The 10,959-nt window shown below is 44.2% G+C and overlaps 1 protein-coding gene across 3 annotated transcripts in view; it reads left to right on the forward strand.

Moving 5' to 3' along the window:
• Nucleotides 1–10,959, forward strand: part of STARD13 (StAR related lipid transfer domain containing 13) — a 329,105-nt gene that overhangs the window by 26,359 nt on the left and 291,787 nt on the right. Inside the window, exon 1 of one of the 3 annotated variants that reach the window (XM_017731329.1) lies at nucleotides 10,535–10,640. The exons of the other annotated variants lie outside the window; for them this stretch is intronic. The gene's annotated coding sequence lies outside the window, so the exon portion shown is untranslated. Of the gene's footprint in view, nucleotides 1–10,534; nucleotides 10,641–10,959 lie in introns of those variants that run through there. 3 annotated transcript variants of the gene reach the window in all.

Genomic DNA, 10,959 nt, shown 5'->3' on the forward strand with positions numbered 1-10,959 from the left:
GCGCCAGGCTTCCCTTCGCCAGGAGACAGCTGACATTGCTCAACTGTCTCGGTAATTAAATAATATTCACGAAAATATTCTTCCATCGGCATATATTTTGACTCCAGTATTAATTGTGTCCAAACGGTTTTCCAAAAGCCCTTCGTAAGAATTAAATCCCAAGAAACATAGAAAAAGTTCTTAAACAACCATGCCAGGAAGTGTTTCAGTTCTTTTTGAGCTTGAATCAAGCTAAAATTTACAAATCGTTGTTCAAGAATCATTTTAAGTTTAAGATAAATGTCCATATGCGGCTCTGAGAGCCAAGAGTCTTCCCACGGTTCCTCCATAGTTTAGATACGGAATAGCAAAGCAAAACCAAGAAGAGGAATCCAAAGTTTCCAGGGTTTACTCACACAAATCAGTCGCTTAGGGATCGGGGATCGTTCTGCTCTCAATTCTCCACCATTATGTTGCAGTGGGGATCCTGCAACACGCATATACCAAACCAGGCATCCCGCGGAAAGGAAATATATATGGACAGACAGATTCTTGATAGCTGTTTCAGAGATGTTTATTTCTCCAGCCGCATGGCCGGAGCTCTGCCGAGGAACTGTTCCAGTCACGGGCCCAAGGGTCCTTCTGCCCGCGCAGGGAACACAAACCAACCAATGGGAACGAGGCTGAGCAGGGGCAGGGAAACCCCGTGTCTGTGCCCTCAGGGCCCCTCTCCCAGGGCTCCATGGCAGGGGAGGGACCCCAACAGTTTTCTTTGAAATTTTTTTCTCCTTTTAGTGTTTAGTGATCCTCTTAGGGCTCTGTATTTTATAACAAATTCTGTGTGCCCAAATTTTAGCTATTTCTTGACTATTTCAGTATTTGCTGAAGTGAGGCACGTGGTGAAATGCTGTTGTCATCACTGCATGCACCAGTAATTCATGGGCATGCAAATAAAAATAGTACTAACTTGTACAAGTTTTGTACAAAATCTTCTACAGTTAAAATTTGCTGCAGAAACCATTGCTGACAACTTTGCTGCAAAGAAATACAGAGACTTTGAGCTTGCTGCAGCATTCTGGAAAATAGAATGGGATATGTTGAGAACAAAGCAGCTTTTCTCTCAAGCCATAGAATTTCTTATTCTTATGACCACCACAGTCTGATTTTAACACCAATGTGACAGCATTATCCATCTTCTCTTGAAATGTTTTCTCTAGCTAAAGGAAAAAATTGCTTGTATTTTCTGTGATCTTATTCTGTGAGGACTCTGGAAAGAGCTGTGAACAATTTGTTCCCTACTTGCTAGGATAGACAATGTTAATGACAAGGCCAATTCTATTTTACAATCTATTGGATTCCATAAATGTGACTATATTGACTAAAGCAGCCTGCAGTAATAATATTGAAAATGGAGTTGAAACAAAATTTGAGTGTATATTGGCAATGAAGTTGTTCAATGTGATTGTAAAGTTCAAGTAATGTATCAGGAGTTTTAATGCATCCTGTCACCCTTCAGGATAGGGTTATAATTAATAAAAAAAGTCTACAGCATTCAAGCATATAAACATGCACATGAACACTCAAATGACCTGAGTGTACCTTCAGCAGATTTGCAGATGGTACCAAGCTGAGTGATGGGATGCCATCCAGAGGAACCTGGATAAGTTGGAGAAATGGGCTCATGGGAACCTCGTGAGGCTCAAGAAGACCAAATGCTGGTGCTGCACCTGGGTTGGGGCAACCTCCCGTATCAATACATGCTGGGGGATGAACAGATCCAGAGCAGCCCTGCCAAGAAGGGCTTGGGGGTGCTGAGGGATGAGGGGCCGGATGTGAGCCAGCAAAGTGTGAGATTTCAGCCCAGAATACCAATCATGTCCTGGGCTGCACCAAAAGAAATGTGGCCAGCAGGGTGGGGGAGGGGATTCTGCCCCTCTACTCCACTTTGGAGTGCTGCATCCAGCTCTGGGGTCCCCTGCACAGGAAGGACTGACCAGCTGGAGCAAGTCCAGAGGAGGCCACCAAGATAATTAGAGAAGTGGAGCACCTCTCCTATGAGGAAAGGCTGAGAGAATTGGGATTGTTCAGCCTGGAAAAGAGAGGGCTTTGGAGTGACCTAATTGTGACCTTCTAGCATCTGAAGGGAGCTTACCAGAGAGCTTACATCTTACAGGATGAGGCAGAAAGGCTTCAAACTGAAAGAGAGTAGGTTTAGATTAAATGTTAGGAAGAAATTCTTCACTGTGAGGGTGGTGAGGCACTGGAACAGGTTGCCCAGAGAAATTGTGGATGCAGTGTTCAAGGCCAGGATGGATGGGGCTTTGAGCAACCTGGTCTAGTGACTCTGCCCATGGCAGGGAGGGTGGAGCTAGATGATCTTTAAGGCCCCTTCCAACCCAAGCCATTCAATGGTTCTATGATGCCATGATTCCATGATTCTGTGATTCTGTGATTCTATGACTTTGATTGTCCCTAAATGTTTAATATCAATGAGATCTACCTCAGGATCCCTCATTTGCTTCCCTATGTACTTACTTCTGTTTCTCTTCTTGAATGCAAATCCTTCAAATTCCTGGAAACATTCAAGGCCAGGCTGGATCAATCTCTGAGTGACCTGATCTAGTTGAAGATGTCCCTGCTCATTGTAGGGTGGTTGGACTAGATGACCTTTAAAGGTCACTTCCAACTATCCTATATTTCTAAGATAAAATAGCTCACTTTTGTCAGTGTTACAGAGGCACGAAGCCTCCATAATTCTAGTTGAAGTTTGTGGTTAGCATTAGAGGTTCAATACTGAAAATTGTCTCTGAAATGACTAACAGAAAACTTCACAATCAGCTAGTTGGAGGTGAAATAAAAAAGCCGGTACTCAACTCCTGTGTTTCAGTTCAACATGATCTTGAGAACCTTGAGAGCCTTGAGAGTCCATTCCACTTTCCCTTTAGCAAGGAAAAGGGCAAAGCCCTGTGTGTGTGGCAGAATAACCCCTGCACCAGAATGGGGTGGAAACAGCTGGCTGAGTCACAGGCTGGCCCCAGTGAAAGGAACCTAAGGACCCAGGTGTCGGGTTGAATATGAACCACCCTGAGTTTCTATTACAGAAGAAGGCTACTTCCTCAGCTCCACTGCAAGGACCAAAGCCGGCATAGCAAGGAGTGTTACTATCCCTTCTGCTTGGCACTGGCCCATCTAGAAAAATGTCCAGTTTTGGGCCTAAAGCCCATTACCTGAAGGAGATGCTGAGGTGTCTAGGATGAAAAGAACACCAGGAGGTGATGAAATAGCAGCTCAAAACTATGCCAATGGGTATTACAAAGACTACAGAATCAAGAATTTCTTGGAAGTGGGAGATGCCCAGATGCAGAAGAGACAATGGCCACAGATTGTTTTCTGAGAGGTTCAGGACAGAGTTTGGGAAACAGTTTGAGAGCCCTGTGAGAGTGGTGGTAGAATCTACATCCTTGGAATGGGTTCTGAAAACTCAATTAGAAAATGCGTGGCTGACCTGACCAAGTGCTGGCAATAGAGCTGCAGGGTGAACCCCAGAGGTCCTTCCCAACAAACGTTTCTGTGAGCTTATGATATGTTTCTGAGAATGCTCCTCTGGCAAAAAAAAATTATTATTCCTGCAGGAGTCACGTGGGGTGTTGGGACAGTACATTTTCCATGCATAATGCAAGCACACACAAGCCTGAAATGTGCCATTGCCAAGATGTGTCCACTTGCCAAAAAGAGAAGAGCATGCCACGATTTTGTGCCAAAAGCAGAAAGCCATACAATCTTGGCAAGCATAGTACATGAACCTATGGCTGGCATGCTCCTAAAGCATCCGCTTTCCCTCCTTTTGTTTGGATCAAAGGCAGAATTAGTTCAGCTCTGCCCAGAGCATGGCGAGGACACGTGTTTGTCACAATATGTGCGCTGGTGGTGAGACTGTGCCTGATCTGGCACATTCAGTGTTTCTAATATACTTGTAGAGCAAGATCTTAATGTTACAGACAGATTCAAGAATTCCAAAATCTGTTTGATTCTGACAGGATTAAAAGTCCAGCTCTAAGAACAAAGATATGTGGCTGGGGGCTTTGCTTTTCAGAGAGCACACAGGCTGCAACCCAGGACTCAGTGATGAAACTCCAGACCACAGCTCTGCTCTTGCTCTGAGTTCAAGAAACCTGAGCACCAAGCCAAAAGTCTGTCCCTGGGAAGGTCTGGTTGGGAGATTGAAGGGCTGGAGCTGTTCTGTTGTGCTGGAACTGGTGTGTGGGGACATGACAGGGAACTGTCTCACTTGCTGTGACACATTTGCTGTAGGGCAGAGTTGATCAGGGAGGAGATGAATGGAAACACAACTTCGTAAACCAAATTGGTTGAAGTGATTTTTTAAAATCCAGTTAATTTCCAGAATGTTTGTGCTCGATAAAGAAGCTGGTGCTCTAAGAAGCAGGAACACTACACTGAATGGGATAATGAATAATAGTATATCCTAGCATATAAAGAATGATGGTGTGAGCCCTCCGGAGGTGCTGAAGGACTGCTGCAGTATGTACCCCACACAGGTTGGGGCCCTGTTTTGGTAGATCCCATGCAGTCATTTTATCTCGCCTCCGCTTTAAGTGCAACAATTGTGATTAGACTAGGAAGAAACAGGGTATCTTTCTCTTCCATATCCTCTCCCACTTCCATTTCTGAGAGCTGTACCCGGTGCAAAAATTGTCTGAGAACAAAAGGGCTGTCCTTCTTGCGCATAGTTGCACATGATGATCTCTCTGACATTATATGAATTCTTATTGCTATAGCCACCAGTCTCAAATAACCCAGACTCTATATAGCTGCTTTTGTGAATCAGAAAAGCACAACCATCAAAAACAGTGCAGAAAATAAACACACAAGTGTTGCTGCTGGCAGTTTTATAATTAAAGAAAGATCTTATCACCAGCAATGGAGCGTCTGTCACGATGGAGGGAAGTTGTTTCAATTTTGTATTTCTTTGCAGGGTTCATTGAGAGTTTTCAATACTTCAGTATTCCTCTTTAAAACTTTTGCCAGTGCCTTGCAAAATTGGTCAAAGCTGATGATGTCAACATCTGTAGGCCAATATTTCTGTATGGGGAATGTGGAAGGCTTTTTGATATAAATCTGTGAAGTACTTTGTGAAGCTGGTGTTCAGAAACAGGGTAGTCCTCTAGCCAGCTAACAGGGTGGGGGTGGAGAAACAGGGACCTTTAGAAGGTAGAGTTTTCTGCTTGCATTTAGAAGGCAACTCTTGCTCTTTGAGAGGCACAGTTACCTCAGAGCGGGACAGATGTAAGTTGCACATAGTTTCCCTCCCCCCGGAGTGTGTAGCCCTTGTTCTGAAACTGAGCACAGGGAAACCTCTGAATAGCTTTTTCTAACATTCACTTGAGAAAAGGAGATATGCATCATTTGGCAGGATTTTATTTTTATACTCTAAATATTGATTTGTTCCTGCTTACTTCTTGCATATCTTTTCCTTTGGGCCCACACACTATAATGCATCTTCACCTCCAGCTTCCATGGGATATTCCAGTCACGTTCAGTCCCTCCATCACCTCCACTGTTCCTTCCTTCCCACTATAACCTCTGGAGTGCAGCCAGTTTAAGTTCACACTCTATAATTGACTGGAGACAGTGTCAGTGAAAGGGGTTAGAAAATAATTGGTTTATTTCTGAGAAATGGAAACTGAAAAATGTATGGGTAGCAGGGGAGAAGTGTGTTCTGACAAGTACATTTCATTAGACTAATTAATACATCTTATAAGCATTCAAACCCTTTCCCACTAAAATGCCCTTAAGTTCTATATCAGGACAATAAACCTCAGCTGTCTGAGTTATCTAAGTTTTATAGAAATTGAATTCCAACTGTGCAGTGTTTGCCAATGCAGTGATAATGTCCAAAGCTTCCTCTTGTTAAGTCTCCCATGCTTTGTCATTGAATGAGCTGCATCAGGGGACTTCCAGGCCTTCTTGTGTGACCTAATCAGTGTCCAGCCTGAGTGATGGGATGGTGGCAGGAGCCAGCATTCCTGCAAGATGAGGTGATGTTGTCACCAAGTGGAATCTCAAACTGAATTGCTGTGAAGCAAAGTACTTCATGTCACTCCAGCAAATTCAGAAGAAAAGTTTTTTTGTATTTTGACCATGTCAGAACACTTCATTTCAATATAATTTAGTAAGAAACCTAGTGTAGACATCTTCCCTGAGAGTATTAAAAAAAAAAAGATCGGTGTCTTTTGACACAAATAATGAAAATTTCAAGTCCTGCAATTCTGACTAGCAATGACAACAAACAGAATAATGTCAAATTATCCCACTGGATAAAATTTTTTTCATTCTCAGCTGTGCTTTTGGGGAATTGGGTGGGATGACATGTTTCTATACTAACTTTTTGTAGTATCTGTGCACCCTGAGACTATTGGTGTAAATTTAAAACAGACCTTTCTATCCCAAAGTAAAATTGGCATGTAGCCTTTTGATTCAGTTAACAGATGGTGTATGGTATTTATGAGAACAGTTGTTAAATGCTTTGTAGTGTGACTCACCACACTGATAGTTGCATATTAACAAAAAGTGGACGGTGCTATCGCAGTTACAAGTGCTCTATTGTTGAGGGGAGCTGGTTGAGCTGATTCATATAAACAGTTTTCCTCAGAAGTTCAGTCTAGAACATTTGGATTCATCCTCAAAATTCTGGTTTTATGCAGCTGAAATCTGCTAACTTTACAGGAAAAAAACCCCCACTTTTAAACCAAAACTTTGACCTTAGTTTCTGGGAGGTAAATGAAGTCCAGCAGTTAATTATATTTAATTTTTTTAATTAATTTCTGACCTGGGTGATACTTCTGGCTACTAACTGAAACTATCTAGGGAAAACTGAAACATATTTGTGATGCTGATACCACTATATGACATATTAGCTGTTAAACAGACCAGCTGGAAGGCATTCTTGCCTTTTCTTGGTATAAGTTATGAAGAATTTTAGATAGGAATTTGTTTTTCCCCATTTTCACACTCTTAAGAAATAGTTCTAGAGCAACATGATAGGATTGAATTCAATTCAAGTATTGTTTAAAAATCCTTGCTATGAGATTTTCTGTTAAAGCACTCTGCCTATCAATTTTTTCAAGAGCTGGAGAAAACACTGACAGCATGCCACACATTTCACAAAATTAAAAGGACCATAAAACAGGCCTAAACCACAAGACCATTAAAACTATTGCAAAGACAAGCAGATATCGTTGTTAAACTCTTATTTTGCTGCCTTTATCTTGTTGGTTTTTAGGTTGGTTTTGTTTGCTTTTGAGTGGTAAATCAGCCTTAATGGAAACACTGCAGCTGAAGTGATATCTGTAGCCCTGCTACAGCTTGCTGTAGCTCATGTGAATAAAAATAGGCCCAAATACACCTAAACTAAAATAACAGACCTTGTTCTCTCTGCCTGCTGCATTGCAGACAGAGTCCACAGGGAATAGCCCCTGGTGGAGAGAGTTATACCAAAGGTGCATGATTTAACTTTTTTTCCAGAATCTGTAAGGAGTCAAACTCCTTAAAGTACCCAAACTACACCAGATGGAGGGCGGCTCTGAAGTGTCCTCTGGTTCTTCATCATCTATGAAGAATTTTGCTTGTCTAAAGTTACAGTCTGGATTTAGGGGCATCCAAGAAAGGAGAGTGGTTGGAAAACAGCAGTCTGGTGCAATGCCAGAGGCTCACGACAGATCCAGGAGAATTTTACCATTCCCCTGCTGCTCCCATGAATAATCAAACCGTATTTAAACTCTCTGGGAATTATCTTTTGATTCTTCAGCTCCCACTAAGTCTTAGTAAGCATAGTGAGATTCCAGGGGGATCCTTAGCAGAGTAAAGTACAATTTTTGCCGTAGGCAACCACGCAGCATCTGGTGGCAAAGGTTGGAGAGACACCTCGTATTCACAGGATATTGCAACACATTTCTCTTTATTCAGATGCCTGTTTGCACTTTGGCCTTGGGGTAAATGCAGGGGAGATATAGAGACAGAGACAGGTACTGGCCTTCCCAGGTGACCACTGACCCAGCAGCCACCTGTGACTGGTATTTCAGGCACAGCTGAAGCTCCTCCTGGGCTCTGCATTTTGGCTGCAGAAGACTCCACTTCTCTGGCTGTGGTGCAATTTGGATTTCCAGGTACTGCTGAAGGTCTCCTCTTGAGACTGCAATCACACAACTGTTTGCACACAAACGTACCTGCATGTCCAGAGCACTTCATGCAGGTCAATGAATTTACCCAGGACAGTGAATTATGTATTAGTCTGTTTGACAAAAGAGGATGCAAAGGTTTGCAGCATAAAACTCTAGTGATGCAAACAAATGTGACAAATAAGAGGGAACAAGTATGAAGTTTAGAGTTGGCCATCTCAAATGCAAGTTTGCCTGAAACTCTCCTTAATAGGCATTTAATTTCATCCAGCTACTGCTCTTCTTAAAAGAAAAGAGAATTAAACTTCCCTATGCTGTCTTTTAAAAGCAAACAAAGTTTGCAAACTCTACAAAGGAAAGAGCAGCAAAAAATAGGGAGTCTGAAGGAGCTGATTAATGAGGGAAAATATACATAGACCTTGGTGAAGTGGTCGCTCACAGGCAATGTGATAAACCTACAAATATTTGCAGTCTGTAAATACTGAGTGTAGAAATTTAGTAGGACACAGGCATAACGAGGACTAAAAGGAGAGGGGAAAAAATACATGCTGGGAGTCAAAGAAAAAGACTGGTCACTGAGATGCAATAAAGCTGGGGATTAATAGATGGCATGCCTATCTTGCAGGGAAGAAAGCGTTGGTAAGTAAATAGGCTGAGAGAGATGTCAGGACTGTCCATCTCGCACTGCTGTGGTAAGGTGACTTGTTAAATCCCAGCCATTTATGTGTGTACGTGCTTAGCTTTCAAAACCTGGCTCGGCTGCATGTTAAACACCACCTATCAGGCTGAGTTTCCCAGGCCCAATGAAAATTTGGGCCACCTGTGCCACCCCTCTGCAGCCACAGCAGGTACCCACAGGCAGAGGGCTCAGGCAACTCTCCCATTGGCCAGTGCAGATTCACGGTCCCACTTGTCACTGCCATGTGGGCATGGGTCTGGACAAGGCAAAACTGTCTCTTTGGGAGCTTTGACCTTGTGTAAGATCAAAAAATGAAAATTGAAGCCAGACCCTTTGAAAGCTTTTGGGAAACCAGTGAGGATATTGGGGTAACAGAGCCAGCAACCTCTGACCAGGTCTCTGCCCTGGCTGTACAGGAGGATTTCTGTTCAGGCTCCCCTGCATCACCCCAGCAAGGTCTCAGACACAGTGGAAATACCCGTTTTACAAGGCTTAACATTTTTTCCTCCTCCTCTCCCTCCGAAGTGCTGCCAGACGGCACATCTTCTTCAGCAGCGAAAGAGGGGGAAGGTTTGTTCCAGCCCCAAGTAGAGCCAGGCAGGCTGGCCCAGCTCCACCCCTCTGCCCAGCCCTGGGTGCGGAACCAGGATCCGGCAAAACCGCCGGCCAGCCTTGCCCCAGCTGCTCCCAGCTCGGAAACCTCTGAACAAAATGTTCCCGGCTGGGAACTGGAAACAAGCTTGCTCCTTGTTGCAGATTTGCAAAAGACCTTAGGCACGCCAAAGTCGGTCCCTCTCGCTCCTCCCCGCCCCACCGGCGGCCGATGAAAGAAAGCACTTCCACTAAGGTTCTTGGCTCTTGCTAACGGAGAGTTATTTCCTGCTTGGGGTGTGCTGGCCTTAGCCTCTGGAAATGGGAAATTCCACCCTGAATCCGGCAGGAACTTATTTCACTGACCGAAGTCCGTCCTGTCTCAGTGACATTCTGTGGGAATTTTTCCTCGGAGAAATCAGTGGCTTCTGAGGGTGGAAAATGGAGCTTTGTCTACGTTTTTAATCAGCCTGGTTAATCCACCACTGGAAAACATTGTAAAATGACCCTTTAGTGAATTACTAATCTGCTAAGGTAGAATTTAGAAGCAAAATTAATTTAATTAAACCAGCAAGTTATTCACAGGCTAGAGACAGCAGTTTTTATTACAGTCAGTCCACTCTAAGCTGCACTCTGAATGCAAAAGTCAGGCTATCTGATAAAGTAAAGCTGCTACTCTGAGTTAATAAAGCCAGCACTGAGGTTATGAGAGGTGCGAGGGGGGAAGGCCCTTCGGTCTCTCCCTTCAGCTGGAAAAGACACGGCTTTTGCACTGTGTGTTTACTGGTTTCCCTTCCCAGCATGTTGTGACTTGCCCTTCCAGCAGTGAAAACAGATCTACAGATGTTGGTTCATCAGGCTTACCTATGTATGGCCTGCGTTTTGGCTTTGAGCACTGCGTTCCTGCTGCGCTCCCAGCCCGCATTGGCAGACACGCGCTCCTCTCACCCCGGCTCTGTGCGAGGGCGGAGCACGCAGGGAGCAGGGAAGCTGCGGGTCTGTGTCCCTAAATACGATTTCTAAGCGGTTCGCGTTTAAGTGTCACCAAGTTAAGCAGATGCAAGAAGAAAATGACCTCTCAGACTGACAGACACAGAGCAAGGCTGCGTGTGGGGAGCTTGCACAGCACAGCCGGGCGGCTGTGGCAGAGGCAGGAGGAGTAGGGAGCCTGTGAGCAGACAGCCCTAGAGCATCAGGTAAGGGAGAAAATCCCAGGTGAGGCTGACCCAAAGAGTTAGGAGCACTGCCAGCCCCTCCCCGATATGAGGGGCTTTTAATGCCCAGGACTTTTCCACAGGCATGGTTTTCCAGGGACGAGGTTTGGAATATAAAGCCATAAATGGGGTTAGAATAGCAACTAAGAGAAAAAGTGAAGAAGCATTTACTATAATGGCAAATGAGATTATTTTTATTAAAACATTAAAGAATAACGCCAGAAGGAGCAAGGCACAACGCCTGGCCTCAGGCTCTGGTGTGCCTATGGCTGGTGGAGCAGCAGCAGCGGCACAGAGGTGC

The sequence above is a fragment of the Corvus brachyrhynchos genome, unplaced genomic scaffold, assembly GCF_000691975.1.
Source record: "Corvus brachyrhynchos isolate BGI_N302 unplaced genomic scaffold, ASM69197v1 scaffold103, whole genome shotgun sequence".
In the NCBI taxonomy this organism is placed as follows: Eukaryota; Metazoa; Chordata; class Aves; order Passeriformes; family Corvidae; genus Corvus; species Corvus brachyrhynchos.